Source organism: Phoca vitulina, unplaced genomic scaffold, assembly GCF_004348235.1.
Source record: "Phoca vitulina isolate PV1807 unplaced genomic scaffold, GSC_HSeal_1.0 scaffold59, whole genome shotgun sequence".
NCBI classification, from domain to species: Eukaryota; Metazoa; Chordata; class Mammalia; order Carnivora; family Phocidae; genus Phoca; species Phoca vitulina.
In genome coordinates, this window is record NW_022589762.1 from 5076954 (window position 1) to 5092619 (window position 15666).

The window sequence follows — 15666 nt, forward strand, 5'->3', positions numbered from 1 at the left end:
ACTGACTGCCAGTGAAGATGCAGAGAAACTGGATGCCTCATACATTGCTGGTGGAAATGAAAAAGGGGACAAGTCACTCTGGAAGACCGTTTGGCAGTTTTTGAAAAATTAAATATGCAACTACTACGTGATCCCACAATTGCACTCCTGGATATTTATGCCAGAGAAATGAAAACTTATAGTCACCTGTATGTAAGTATTTATAGAGGCTTTACTTGTAATAGCTCCCAACTGAAAACAGCCCAGGTGTCCTTCACTGTGTGAATGGTTAAACAGATTGTAGTACATCCGTACCTTGGCATATCACTCAGCAATAAAAAGGAACAGACTACTGATACACACAACAGCCTGAATAAATCTCCAGGGAGCATAGCTGAGTGAAAAAAAGCCAATCCCCAAAGGTTGCATAGTTCATGATTCTATTATAGAACATTCTCAAAATGACAAAATAACAGAAATGGAGACCAAATTAGTGATTAAGGAGGGGTAGGATGGAAGAAAGGTAGAATCTTCATGATAATGGAAATATTCTGTATCTTGACTATATCAATATCAATGTCCTGGTAATGATATTGTGCTATATAGTGTTGCAAGATGTTACCATTGGATAAAAGCTACCCAGGATATCTGTGCATTATTTCTTACAACTGCATGTGACTCTATTTCCTCCAAATAAGTCCAATTAAGAATTTTTTACTCAAAAATTATTTCTTAATGAAAGAGCTAAGGCTTTAATTTTTAATTACTTTCTGTGCCATGCATGATATTACTTGTTATTAGAATTAGACAGGGAGCAGTATCTATTTTATTCCTGCTTTTCATTTTTATAGAAGTAGTGCTGGGAAACTTTGTTCACATAAATAAGTTTGGAAGGAGTTTTATTATAGCAATATGATTTAACTCTCTGAACTCTTTCCAAGTTCTATGCCAAAAATAACATACTGCTCTATCATCAAGAATTATTTTTAATAATCTATCAGCTGACAACTCGATTAGGTCCTCCTCTGATATCGTTGAAAGCAAAGAATTGGAAAACATCTGACCTACAAATACCTAGTGTCCAGTCTTTGCAGTCATTAACTTTCTCTGTTTCTGAAGAGTCACCTAAAATGCTTTACCAAGACTCATCAAAAGATTAAGTATCCTTGTTATTCTTTTTCTTGGAGGCACCTTCTAATTCGATATACTTAGAAAGAGTAAGATAAATTGAAATAGTGTTAATTTCAGTACACATTTGCCAAAAACCTTTATAAAATTATTTTACATTATAGTATGCTTAATTTTTATTGTTGCCAAACTTCAAAGATGTAGATTTTTTTTTAATTTAAGCTTCATATTTAACACAGTTTATGAACAACATCCACAATCATTCACAAACATTCACAAATCATAGCCTAATCATTGAAGGCAGTCATCATTGTAAAATTAATCATCCAGGGTAGATTTAGTCTCTGTCCAAACAAACAAACAAAAAAAACACCCCACTTAGTCTTCATTTTTTAATCCAAATCAATGTGTGTTAACATATGTCCTCGTGACAAACATTCTACATTCTAATTCTAAGATGATAGAGAGAAAGAGAGAGTGAGAGAGTTTGAAATCTTACCATGAATTTGTCATTTATCACCTGGATGAAGTAATGCACCACCACCTTGAATATTTCCTATCTTCACTCACTTTATTTTTATGGAATTTGCATGGTGGCAGTATTTTCTTTGACAATCATTGGGGTATGGATGAGGAGATTCATTATACAAAAAAAAATCACATTTGCTAGCTCACTGTGCAATAAATCTGAATTCAAAATATCTTCCAAATGAGACAAAGTACCCCATTTCTAATGCCATGCTTTGCCCTTAACAGAAATATGTATAAGATGGAAAGACACAAAGCTTTAGAGATTTATGTTGTCTTCCTTAATATTTTCAGTTGCCCCTTGATGCCATGGAGGTTTTTATACTTGGCCCAATGCACCATAGTCAGTTTTGGGATGAATAAAATTTTTTTTTCTTTTTTATAAAGTGAGCAAAGGGCTATTGAGAAAGAACAGGCAAGACCAGAGAACCAGCCAATGCAGGTGCGTTGTCAAGCAGATCAACTTTAGGGAAGGGTTGAAAAGGAATTGAGGATCTGGAAATTGATTCCCTTAAGTTAATTCATGCCTGAATATCCTTTGGAAAGTCTTCCTGTCTCCTCAGGCACATTCACACTCCAGTTGGTAAACCATTATTTTCCCTTCTTGCCACCCACACACAGATGCAGGTGTATGGAGACCTAGAATGTTATCTGAACCTAAACACTTTCTTGCCCATCATTTCAGCACTGTTTGAGCCCTAACCAATGAACATATCTAGTTGGGTAACCAGTGCTGAATTCATACTTAGTGCAATGGTGAGGTACTAAGAAAGAGAAGCCAAATGTCTTCAGGAAGCAATAGTCCATGACAAGAGGCCAGAGAGCCATGCATGAAGCAAACACACCACACATGAAAGGTGCTTTAGAATATGGCAAAAATATTTACACTTCTTATTGAAACGGAGGTAGGAGACTGCTAGAGGGATTGAAGGAACTGGAAATAAGGTATCTCAAAGATTGGGGAGATATCAGGAGGAGTTACATTTGTTTCAGGGATTCAGAAATAAGCACAAATGAATTTTGATAGGGTAGGCAAGGCCAGTGGACTGATACCTTTTAAAAATGTCCACAGCTATCCCTTGGTAAATAAAAATGTTTGTCATTCTTTCCTATTCATAGGTAATATTTTGTTTTTGAGCAAGACTTCTAAATTCAATGATAAGACAGAGAGAGGGAGAGATACTGGGATAGAGAGAAAGACGGAGAGAGCGAGAGAAAAGAAAAAAGAAAAGAAGAGAGGCATGGAGGAATGAAAGAAGGAAATAAGGAAGGAAGACAACCAATTGGCCATATCCTTAGAATTTCAGCTCAATTTCTAGACTGCTGGTAGTCAGATGTATTAATTTATACTAAAGTGTTAATGGCTTATACCAGGTATACCCTTCAGGTCAAAGATCCCCTCCAGTTCAAGCGCTCTGTGAAATGTTATATACATTAAGGAATCAAAGTTAAAGAAAAAAGGAATAATAAAAAAAGAAGATTAGAGTAAAGGACTGAGGGGAGACTACTGGTCCTCCTCACTCAGGCAATCCAATCAGGAAACTCTATGCAGTAGCAATAACTTACTAAGTACACCAATGGGTCCATTAGATACCATCTGCCAGTAGATGGCGGTCTTCATATTAACTGACTTCACCAGACAGGCCCTCCTTTCTACAAGATTGTATTTGTAGGGTTGGTTAGCTTAATGCCTAGGTGCAGTAGGAAGCTACCTGCACATTGTGAATTGGAGAGCCCTGGGTAAAATCTCCACCTGCTCAAAATTAACTTCTTCACTGACCCTGCCATTTATGTCTAAAATTCAAATTTATCCAACCCTTGCGGTCAGGGGGGCGGGCATGGCAGGCAGGAAGGGGAACTGAGGTTAGTCATTAACACTTTAGCAGGAACTAATATGGTATTTTAACTCAGGAGAGAAAAGACCTTGAAAAAGTATTTTAAAGGACTGGTAAGTTCTAAAAAGAGGATCTGCACAGCTTTGGTTAGTTGTTTAGGTAGGACATTCTATATTGTAAGCTGGAGTAGCATGTAGGCACCTGAGTTACAGCCTTAAAAAAAAAAAAAGGTAGGAAGAAAATAAATGGTAGATTGGAGCAGATCAATTTTGCCTGAGATCAGACCTGGTCTCCCCATATTGTTTCCTTCAGCTCCCATCTCACAATGGTAGACTGAGACCCCAAAGTTTTGCTGAAAAGTCCATAAAGCTTCTCACACCTTGGCTGTGTCCAGAGACTAGATAATTCCTTGTCACCCTACTCTGTTGCCCACAGTCCTGGATTCATTTGGACCAGCACTTTTTCATCTCTAGGATGGCCCAAGAAGTGAGGGGACATAGACAAAGAGGGATTATTCAAAGAGGGCCAAGACAGTGGGACACTTGAAACTGGTACGGTCCCTGCCCCATGGCACGCTGGAGAAGACAGGACCTAGTCAACAAGATACTGTCTTCAAAGACGTTAATGGCTGTCGTGTGAAATGTGTCAGACACGTTCTGTGCAAGCCCCCAGGTAGACCCAGATGGGTAGAGAAACTGATCACAATGCGATGTAAGGAAAATTTCACCTTCTGTGATGATGATTATATAATAATAGTAGTCCTAATCATAATAACTCGCAAGTGTTGATCCATCGTGGTGAAAAACTCATTGTGTTTCACATGCCTGATCTCATTTAATAATTACAGCATTTCTGTGAAGTGGGTGTTATCACAATCACCATTTACGGATGAGGAAACAAAGGTAGAGAGGAGTTAAGTAACATGCTAAGGGTGAACATTTAACCACTGGTGAGGCCCCTCCTTCCTTAGATTGAACGGACTGACCTGAGAGACAGCAAGTGCCCCCCCTACAGCAGCACTGAAGCAGAGGTGGGGGATATTGGGCAGGAATGCTGTCAAGGAGACACATTAGATTCAAGGATCTTAAATGCCCTCCCAACCCTTAGGGGCATATGGGTCATTCAGTCATTTGCAGACATGCGTAGAGTGCAGGCAGTGTGCTAGGCACTATGAGAGATCGTGTTACCAAAAGGAAGAGGGGAAGAAGGGAGTGAGGAGAGGGAGGGGATAGAGGAGAACCTTCTAAGCAGTTAAACAATTAACTTTTTTTTTTTTTTAGTACAAATGTGAGAGCTATGATCTCATAGAAGTGGAGAAGTGCTATATAATGGGGAATATGATCTAGGCTAAGCAATCAAGGGAGGTGACATTTAAGCTGTGACATAAAAGCTGAGTAAGAGATACTCGGCAAACAAGTAGGGAACAAGGAGGGGAGAGAGTTTCAGGCAGAGGGAACAGCTTATACCAAAGTCCCAAAGCAGAAAGACCTTGGTTCTCTTGAGGCTCAGAAAGGTCAGGGTGGCTGGAGTCAGAGTGGGAAAGGGGAGCGGGTCTGAAATCATATGGCAGAGTAAGCCGGAGGGACCATATGGTGCAAGCAATTATGAGCCATGTTGAGACTTTGTCCTTAGATAAGGGGGCGAGGAGCGGGGTGAGGGAGTTATAGGATTTCGAGCAGGGGAGAAAAATGAAGAGTTCTGTGTTTTCAAAGGCTACTGTAATTGCTTGGTGGACATTGGAATGGAGGGGATGGAGAGAAGATGCTAGGAGACCAATGAGGAGGTTGGCATAGGAATTGGAAATGGCCCTCTCTCCCAGTGGTTCACAAGGCACCGCCCACACACACCCACTGGTGTGCATCTTCCAGAAGGACAAGGAAACCCAGGAGGGGAAGACGGAAGATAGGCTTGGGACCTACTGTAGGTCTCCAACAGCCCAACCCACCAGCAGCTGTCCCTGCTGGTCAACACGCTTGGTGAGGTTTTCAAATCTGCATTCAGCAATTCCCAGTGTCGAGCAGGGCATGCCTGGGGGCTCTTGCGCACCCTTCCATAATCAAGGACAGCTGTCCTGAGATGTAGCCCCAAGTGTCCACCTCCCACACTGCCCATTGCTATTGGTTCCTCCCCCACCATCCAGAGGAAGGTGTGTGAAGTTGGGGCTGAAGATAAAGAATTCCAGACAGCAGCTAGGGAGTCAAAGAGAAGGAAAATTCATTCTGCGAAGAAAAGTCCCAAATCAGATAATTATTCTAAATGCACAAAAGAGTTAATAATGGATGCATATTTCATGCAGATTTGGCAAATGATGGTACCAACAAGCCACGTGGTGGGAAGAACAAAGGGCTCTGAATGAGGTCTATTGCTGATTTCTCCCCCAACTTACTGGGTGGCCTTGGATAAGACTTTTGACCTTTCTCTCTCTGTTTCCTCACTCTCAAACAGAGATAATAGTATTTGTCACTTTTATCTTTCAAGGATGCTGTAAACCTCAAGCTCACAAGGAAAGTGTTCTGAAAGTTAAAATCTTGATACAGAAGTGAGGCAGTGGTGTGTTAGGACTGAAAATCAGATGGCAGGCTTGGGAAAGAGCCAGGCTTTGCTCCAGCTGCCCATGATGTCATTTAGTGCTTTTCACTGGAAATCAAGACTTCATGTTCTAGTACATCTTAGGGTCTACAGACCAGAAGCTCTTTTCTCCCACTTGCCCCACACTTGTCCCTGTTCCCGCAAACCCCCAGATTCTTAAGACTGTGAGCTGAGACCCTGCCGAAGTATCTTCAATCAAGTCACGGAGCAGCTTTCCCTCTTCTCTGCTGAAGTCAGTTAAGAAATCCTTCAAACTCAGTCCGTGACCACCATAAGCCAGTGTTCCGGTGAAGTTTAAGAGGGAGAGGTCTTGAACAATAGGACAGTGAGTGCAGTACAAGTTTTCATTTTGATTTGACTTCTCTAGAAATGATAGAAACCTGACTTCCTTGCTGAAAGCAGCACCCTGTCGTCCCCTGCCCCTTCATCATGGGCACAAGCCCCTGTTGTATTTCTTCAAACACGTACCATGTCTAAACTGTTCCATCCATCTGCTCATTGTCTGCTTCTTCACTAAAAAGAAAGCTTCTGAAGTTGATAACCCAAGTCTGTCTTATTCAATAGATTCAATACTAAGACTATGTCTGGCACATAGTAAGTGCTCAGTAAATTTTTGATTGAATGAATGAATGGATGATGATTTTTTTTTTTTAATTTGTATATTGCCTGTTATCTGTCTTCACCCACCAGAATAGGTCTGCCAGGATATCCTCAACACCTAAAACCCCAAGCACTTGAAAAGCATTCTATGAAGGAAGGAAGGAAGGAAGGAAGGAAGGAAGGAAGGAAGGAAGGAAGGAAGGTAAGAAGGAAGGGAGGGAGGGAGGGAGGAAGGAAGGGAGGAATGCCAGAAATGAATATAGGCTGAGGAGTCCAGAAAGAATTCCTGGAAGAAAGGGAATCTGAGCTGGTCTTAGAAGGGTTAGTCGAGTTTGGATATATCATCGTCATGTTAATCTCATTGTTCTGTGAGATCTGATATTAACAACAATGAATTAACATTATCAGAAGGCTTGTGCGGGGGCCATTATTTGGGGCACTTTATCACAATGTTTTATATCCCAGAGAACATATTTGGACCAGCTTATAAGCCAACCTGAAATAATTTTCTGCATTAAAAAAAAAAACGGGTTTGACACATTCTTGTCGTGGAAGTCAACCATTGTTCCAGTGATGCTCTGAGCAGCTGCAGACCAGAGGAAGCCAGAGGAAGCTCCTCCTGCCTGCTGATTAAGCAGCTGGTGGGCTAACAGAGACCACCCCAGGCCCTGCAGCTATCAGCAGCTGCTTGAGCGGATGGAAATTCTACTGCCCATCGAGTCCAACAGATGAGAACAGAGCGAGTGGACTTGGCCACTGGTATGACCTGTGTTTGTCAGCCCTAACGTGGAGGAAGTTTCTGAGCCCCTAAAGTTCAACCAGTTAGCATGGTTCAGACAAGAACTCTTCGGAGTTGCAGCAAGAACTGTGTGCCTGCCGTCAGGTACTAGGAGGGCCACCCCACCTGCTGGCCTGGGGAGGTCTATCGGCGTGGCTTCGCTACAAACTTGTTTCCATACTTGTTTCAGCCCCTTGCGAGGCTGCAAAGCCAAACTTCTAGATCCGTCGCGGATTGGAGGTGAAGGGAGTCAGAGAGATTATTTGGGTCAAACCCCGTGTCTAAGGGATGAGCCACTCATTTGATGGAGCCTGGAGGGTCATTGTCGTGCCCCAGGCCACACAGCCAGCTGATGGCAGCTGAAGAGTCAAGCCTCTTAACCCAAGGGCCACTGCTCTTGTGTCATTTTTGGACTAAAGAGGTTTCTGCAGTATTATTATTAGCGGTTCTGTTGCTTTCTCTTTTTTCAAACAGCAGTCGTCAGTATGTTATTAACAACACTTATGAATAATGTTATCAAGCAAGTCTATGTCAGACTTAGTGCTAAGGGTTTTATTTAAAGTTAACATTAACACTCATGATAATATGTTTTCATTTATTCAGAAAGATGGAAGTTTCAGGGTGGAAGAATATCTACTGAGTGAACTAACTACCTTGTAGAAATTATAATCTTGCTATAATTTAAAATGTAATTAATGACTCTCAACACAAAAAACAAACCAGACACAATGGAGTTTTTCTTGGGAGGTAGCACGATAGAATAGAAGATTCTCGGGCTTTGGAAGCAGAAGACTTGCGTTCTAATCTAGATTCTAGACTCCATTGTCTTCTATATGGATGACCTCAGGCACGTTGCTTAACCTCTCTGAGTTTTGGGTCCCTCGTCTTTCAATCGAGGATAATCAAGCAAATGCCATATGCTTTTTACCATGTGACCCTACCGCCCTGGCCACGAAAACTTCCATCAGTGATGGCCTTTTGCTGTCTTCTGTAGAATGTAGGCTGCGAGTCTCACCAATGGGAATGTCCAGATGGGAGAGTCGATAAGCCCTCAGAGCTCCTGACAGGACATGTGAATGAGAGATACTCTTAGAGGATCCAGAGAGTGACATGATCCAGAAGCCTAGAGACAGAGAGAGGGAGGCATAGAAGCCATTAGTAAACAGAAATATCATGGCCCAGAAAAGAGGAATGGAAAGAGGATCAGTCATGTGGTGGCAGTGCTGATGATAACTAGTTAAGGGGGTCCAGAGGCATTTGCAAAGAGAAAACAGTAATGGAGGCCAAAATAAAACGTGGCCTTTCCCCTCAGGGAGTGCTTCATCTCGTTCTCATAAAAGTAGAGCTAATCCAGAACACACAAAATCAAGGCTGGTAGCTAAACCCACAGGCTTCGTAACTGAGCCAAAATGGACTTCACTCCTAGCTCTGCCATGTGCCGATGGTGCAAGCTGGGGAGAAGTGTGTGACTCCTGCAGGGCTCCCCGTGTTCCTCTGCAGCACGGGGCTGGGCAGCTTCCATCAATGGGCATCTCCTCCATGAGAGCCCCATCCCGTCCCTACTGTCCTACTTCCCTGCCTTCAGCCTGCGGTCCTGCTGGGATGCCGCTCACCTCTGCTCTGGGAGACGTGGGGAAAGCCGAGGGAGAGAGGATCGGAAAAACAGGTCAAGAAAGGCTGCCCCCAGTTATCACAGGGGAGGAGGACCCAGAGCCCAACTGCGTCCACAGAGACTCACAGCAGTTCCCCCCCCCCCGGGGACCCATTGGCATCAGGCCACCATAAGCCGCGCCTTGCCCTCCCCGGCACTGGGCCTCTGCGAGCAGCCTCTCCATGCTGGAGAGGGACCGAGGGACAGGGACGGACGCTCCAGCTGCAGGCAAGTTCCTAGAAAGTCCACTGAAATGGATGTCATTCCTTTGCTGTGAGTAATCAGCCCAACAAAGCCCACTGGTATTTCCGAGTCCGTTCCCAGTGCCCAGAGCCCGGCCCCGCCGCACAGCCGCCGCAAGGAGTGGAATGCAGCTCGCCAGCACTTTGTCCTGGATTTCGCCTTCGGGAAAGGCTCCTGGCCCGGAAGTGGAGAGGCACCCTGAAGGTCACTCCCATCCATGCCCGACCTCTGGGCCTGAGTATTTCAAGACATGGGTGTTTGGGGACCCCCTTTAAGCCATCCGAGTACGGGGACCAAGGGAGAGCAAGGGTGGGGACGGGAAAATGATGGTCCTCATCTCCTTGATCTTCCACTGGAAGGGGCTTCAAGAGAGAGCGGGGCAGAGAAAGGGCAGCTCGGCCTCACAGAGGGGTCTCTGCCCTCCCCAACCCCCCCCCCCACCTTTCTCCTTCCTCTTCCTTCTTTGGTGTCCTGGATAGACCCTCCCTGTATTCCTCCATTTCCAGGCCACTCATCAGAAGTCCGTGGCAGCCACCATCCCTGGCTGCATCCAGCTGCAGAGCTGGCCCTGATTCTCTGAGGGGTGGCAGCAGGGGCTCCCCTAACTGAGAGCCCAGGGGCCTGGGGGCCCAGGGAGGTGGCATCCCCCTGACTTTTGCCTTAGCTCATTCAGTAATCACAGCGGCCCCACCCAGAGGTGTTATTACCCATCTTTACCACCGAGGAAACTGAGGCACAGCAAAATTAAATGGCTAGCTCAAGCCCCCACAGCCCGTCTTTCCACTGCCTGGACAAACCACCTGCAAACTCCAGGCCGATTTTAAAAAGACAGCAGCTCTGAGGGCTCCCTGTTCCTCAACCAACCCCCATCCAAAATGAAAGAATGGCACCCACACAGGCCACAAGCCACAGCTCACTGCCCTGCAGCCCCAGCAGGGAAACTCTAAAGTGTCCTCTCCCAAATGGGGCCGCTTGCCTCTCAGCAGAATTTTCAGGCAGGCATTAACGCTTGCCCGAGCCAGCTCCTGGGTGGGAGCCCTTCTTCTGCACGCACAGCCTGCTGCAACTTCCCAGCTTCCCCAGGGTGTAAGCAATAGCCCTGGAGGGAGCTGGGAGAGGGGAGCGGGGGCCAGGGGCCAGTGCCCCTCAAACCTGGCATCCTTGTAAACATCCTGATCGTTTTGGATTTACCAGCTCAGAAAAGAAGATTCTTGTAAGCACACAGTTGCCTGTGGTCAGGGGGATGATCTCAAACCGCTTCTAGTTCCTGGGCCAGCAGCCAGCTGCCTTGGATGGTCAGAAGGTGAAATTTGAATGCTGGTGAATGGGGGAGCGGAAGTTCAGCAAGGCTGAGTTAAGCCCATTCATGAAAAAGATCTAGTCTCACTTCCTTATTGCCAGGAGTTGTGTGTGGAGGGTGTGTATGCACACTGCTGTCTCACTTCTTCCCCACCCTACCCCTTCCTCCCTTCCTCCCTTCCTTCCTCCCTCCCTCCCTCCCTTCCTTCCTTCCTCCTTCCCTCCCTCCCTCCCTTCCTCCCTTCCTCCCTTCCGTCCTTCCTCCCTCCCTCCCTCCCTCCCTTCCTTCCTTCCTCCCTCCCTCCCTCCCTCCCTTCCTTCCTTCCTCCTTCCCTCCCTCCCTCCCTCCCTTCCTTCCTCCTTCCCTCCCTCCCTCCCTCCCTCCCTCCCTCCCTCCCTTCCTTCCTCCTTCCCTCCCTCCCTCCCTTCCTTCCTTCCTTCCTCCTTCCCTCCCTCCCTCCTCCCTTCCTTTCTTCCTTCCTTCCTTCCTCCCTTCCTTCCTCTCTTTCTCTCTCTCTCCCTTTCTTTCCCTCTCCCTTCCTCTTTCCTTTCCTTTCTCTCTCTCTCTCTCTTTCTTTCTTTCCTCTCTCTACAAATATCTAAAGTTCATCCTCAGGAAACTGCCAAAGAATGTGTAACTGGTCTGTGGTTTGCTGAAAAAAAGAAAGAAAGGAAGAAAGAGAAAAGAAAGATTCATAGGAAGGCAATACCCTCTCCCTCCCTAAAAACTCCTCTCTCTTACACACACACACACACACTCACACACGCACACGCATGTGCATGCCCATGGCATTCAGTAGCACGAGTGTGAAAGGTTAAGAGTCAGATACGCAGCCTGCCCTCTGGTTCCCAGGTCCTGCTGCACCTCCACACACACACACCCCAGCCCTGCTGTTCTCCGTCCCAGTCCCTGTGGCTTGAGACAGTACAGTCAGCCTGGATGGAAGGCCAGCACCATCAGAAGTGGAACAGGAGGGTGCTCAAGGCTGACCCATGGGAACTTTTCTGAGGTTTAACTCAAGACTTTCCCTTTGGGGAGAAATTCACTACTGTTGAGTTAGGCCCCACATCAGCAGGTCACATGGCACCTCTGGCAGGCCGTGCCCACCGCCAGTGGTACGATTTCTAAGCTTTCAGAAGGCCACTGTGGAGCTGTGAAACCTGAGGCCAGTTAACCTCCAGGAACGTCAGTCTCCCTATCTGTAAAATGGGGTGATGACCATTGTGACGTCCTCATGGAACGCCAGTGCAGGGGTTAAGGTGACATACACAGGGGGCTTACCAGCTCGGTGTGTGGGGGATGGGGAACGCCGTGTTGTTGCCGAACACCCGTGAGACAGGGAGCTCGCTGTTCCTCGAGGCTACCTGTTCCCTTTTCCAGCCCCACCGTAAAGACAGCACCGACTTTGCTGGGCCTTTTGTGTCTTCAGAGACACGAAGGCGCCTCCTTTACCTTGAGAAATAGAAACTGGCATGACAACCCAGAAAATATACCTGCCCAGCTCAGCTTGGCCACTCCCTGACTTGCTGGAGCCTCACAACCATTCCCATGAGAAAGAAGATGTATCTCAGGGCAGGGGATGAAGCCAAAGTGCCCGAAATGATTAATTGGCTCAGGGAAATTTTAAGCGCCCACCAGCTTTTCATTGTTTCTCTCCGCCTCGAGCCAAGAAGTGCTTACTGGGCACCCACAATGATTTCGGAGTAATCTGGGAGGAGGTGCACCTGTCCCCACAGCGGAGGCCGCCTCCATGGCTGCAGCAGGTGGAAGAACACTTAGGTACTTTCCCCGCCTGTAAGCGACATCCCCTGTGCGGCTGGTGCCCCATGAAATGTCATTCTCGCTGATCCTGCACATTGGTAAGGCAGTGTCGTGACAGTCACTATTCAGGGAGTCCTCCCGAGGAGGGAACAAAGTCATCTGGAGAGGTTAATACCTACTCTCCATTTTACAGACCAGAAAACTGAGGCCCAGAGAGATCCTGGTGGTGGTTGGAAGCTGCCACGGTTCTCCAAGCTGCTGGGCCTGCCGCACAGGTGGTTTCCCCGACAGGTGCAGATGGCACAGGGTGCTGTTTTTATTCCCTCCTGTCCCCACTTATTCTTCACTGAGCTGGGCAGGAGCTCCCAACCACCCCGCAAGTCCCCTCCAGGAAATGGGCCACCCCACACCCCCATCCTTGGTGTGATCTGACCCTAGGTTTGGCCACACAATTAACATCATCGAGTGCTTCCTAGAACCCTAGGGGGCGGACACTCCAAGCCTACAGACCCCCGGGGCGGGGAAGGAGGGGTTCCCAACTAAGGGATCTCTCTCAGCGCCTTCATTTCCTTCCCCCTGTCCTCCCCTCCCCCGTGTCCCCAAGCCACCCATTGATAGTGAAAGAGAGGAAACATCTGCTCCGGGTTCAGCTCCTCTGCCCTCGGGTCAGGGCGACTTATAGGAAGAGATGGTTGGAGGGATTGCAACCTTGAAATAAACCAACGGCTCAGTTGCAGTGCACCCCTGCCCTGTATCCTCTCCCCCCACCGTCACCCTCCCAGCAACAAACCCCCCCTCTGACCCCCACCCCTGCCACCACCCAGCACACAGCTGCTGCCACCACTTCCAGAAACCAGAGAGCTCCGTAACCGGAGTGGGGGCTCCAGGACGTCTCCGATGGTCACAGAGCCAGGGTGGGACGTCACTAGACACTCTTCCAAAACTCCCTAAATACCGTCTTCCTCCAACGGTCTTCTTCGTTCCCCTCCGCCCTCTCTAATCACACTGACCGATCTCTTGTGGATCATTCACTCTGCCAGGCACTGACACAAATGATTTTATTTCATCATCGTAATGGCCCTTCTTACAGATGCCAGAGTGAAAGCACAGAAAGGTGCAGTCACTGGACCAATGTCACACAGCTGTGAAGGGGCAGAGTTCAGATGCAAACCCTACCGGACTCCAAAGCTTATGTTTTCAGCCTCTACACGAAGCTGTCTCATGAGTGCCCCCAAATCCTTTTTTTTCCTGCCACTAGACCCACCAGTATTCAGGCACCAACCACCATCTTGAAACAACTGGTATTCGGCTGCCGTCCTTTGGAATGCTCCACTGGCTCGTTTCATTCATGTTCGAAGTGAGGACTCGAAATCTACCATGTGGTCAGCATGTGCTCCGTATTGAGGAAGAACAAAATACTTTAAACACCATTGCTAACTTCCACGAGCTGTGTGGCTGTTGGGGAGCAATGATAAATGGAGCGGCACGGAGACTAAATGTTCCCAGACGTTCGGGGAGGCGTGGGGGGGGGGGGGGCTACCTGGTTAGCTCAGGCCTGTTCTCTCCCTCCTGTCTCCCAGTTCTCTTTGTGGCTTCGGAAAATAAATGCATGCTGAGCATCCAGGGTGAGGGGTGTGACATGAAGGTGCTTCAGAGACAGAGGAGGTCCCAGGCGCTGTTTGGTGAGGTGCGGCCTGGGCGCGGTGTGGACCGTCAGCAGGCCCCCCCACCCCCCAGCCCCCGGATCATGGCTGGTGACCATCTAGAGCCAAAAGGAGGACAGGAGCAAATGTCTGGTGCCAGTTAAGGAGGCCATAAATCCAAGAGACACTGGGGAAGGCGGGCAGTAGGCCACAGAAGTTGCGGTTTCTAAGCAGAGGGGACATTACAAGGGGATGTTGGGCCTTGTTGGGGGAGGGGGCCTGAGTGACCGGTGAGGGACTAGCCTTGATCCTGCAGGCCACGGAGAGGTCACGACTCCCACCGTGCGTCCTGAGGTGGTGTTTGGAAAAACAGAGGGAGGTGGGGGGTCTTCGTGGCTATGCTGTGGCCACAGCATTCCGGACACGGGTGTGCTGCTTATGGGCGTGAGACAAAGCAGCCAGGAAGACCTCCGGGGTTGGGCAGACCTGGCTTTGAAGCCCGGCTTCGTGGTGACCAGCAGTGTGAGCCCACACAAGTTGTCTTAACCCTCTGAACCGTGGTTCTGTTATCTATAGGATGACCATACTACTACCTACTCCACAGTGTTGTGGTGAGAAGTCAATGTAACATATGCGTGAAGAATTTCACACGGTGCTTGACATAGGCGAACATCCCCAGATTGGCAACAATTGTGTTCTCCTGTCTCAGTGTCTGGGTGATCGTGCCAGTTCATTCCTTGGTTGGAAAGCATGAAAATGTGACTGAGTATTTATAGACTATCTCTCTGTTCTTAAGACAGTGCCTGGGAAAATGCCCCCATCTTCAGCAATATCGTGCTGGTGGTGAGGTGGTCTCGCTCCAACAGAGAAGTTTCAAGCAGCTTGATCAATAACCAGCATTGTGCTAGAAACCTGCATAATGCTGGACACACACACACACACACGCAGCCTCAAAAAATAACTTATGTGATGCATGAATGAATCCCTTACATACATGGAAAGAGAACATCTTTCAAGAGCGCACTGAGTGGATGGTACATACATGAACAAATATGCAACATTTACCCACCTACTCTGCCCCCAGGAATTTGGAAATGGGGGGAATAAAACTCTCAGAGAGGAAAACCATGACGTGACCTACACTGCATCAGAGCAGAGCTTGTGATTACCTTCAAGAGAGAATGATTCTCGAAGCATCCAGCCTTCACTGGAATGTATTTGGAGGGCTATCTACAGAAAAGAAGGTCAGTCCTAAGGGGGAGGTAGGTCAACCATAGAAACAACAGGAAAAGGGGCCCTAAAGAGAAAATGCAGAGCACGGGCCTGGAGAGAGAGTATCCTGGTCCTAAAGGCAGCTGTGTCTTTCTTGTAGCAATGGACACATCAAATTATGGTCACGTGATATCCTTTAACATTTTAACCTTACAACTAACCTCTGTGTTTTCATTTTATGCTCACCAAGCAGCCATATGACTAACCTGACTTCCAGTGTACTTTATCCTCAAGAAGAGAATGGATGGTAGCTCATCAGCAGTTCCATTTAGATGTCCACAGCTGTCCCTTTCAGGCTGAGTCAGGCCCATCACCCTGGGACCCTGCGAGGTCCAGTGTTTGGGCAGGAGGCTGGAGAG

General features: G+C 47.4%; 1 long non-coding RNA gene across 2 annotated transcripts in view; it reads right to left on the reverse strand.

The window, feature by feature from the left end:
• Nucleotides 1-6961: 6961 nt before the first annotated feature.
• Nucleotides 6962-15666, reverse strand: part of LOC116623563 — a 49726-nt gene continuing 41021 nt past the window's right edge. For both annotated transcript variants that reach the window (XR_004297726.1, XR_004297725.1), the window contains 2 exons: nt 11913-12083; nt 6962-8560 (listed from right to left, as the gene is read on the reverse strand). This is a non-coding gene — a long non-coding RNA (uncharacterized LOC116623563). The remainder of the gene's footprint in view (nt 8561-11912; nt 12084-15666) is intronic.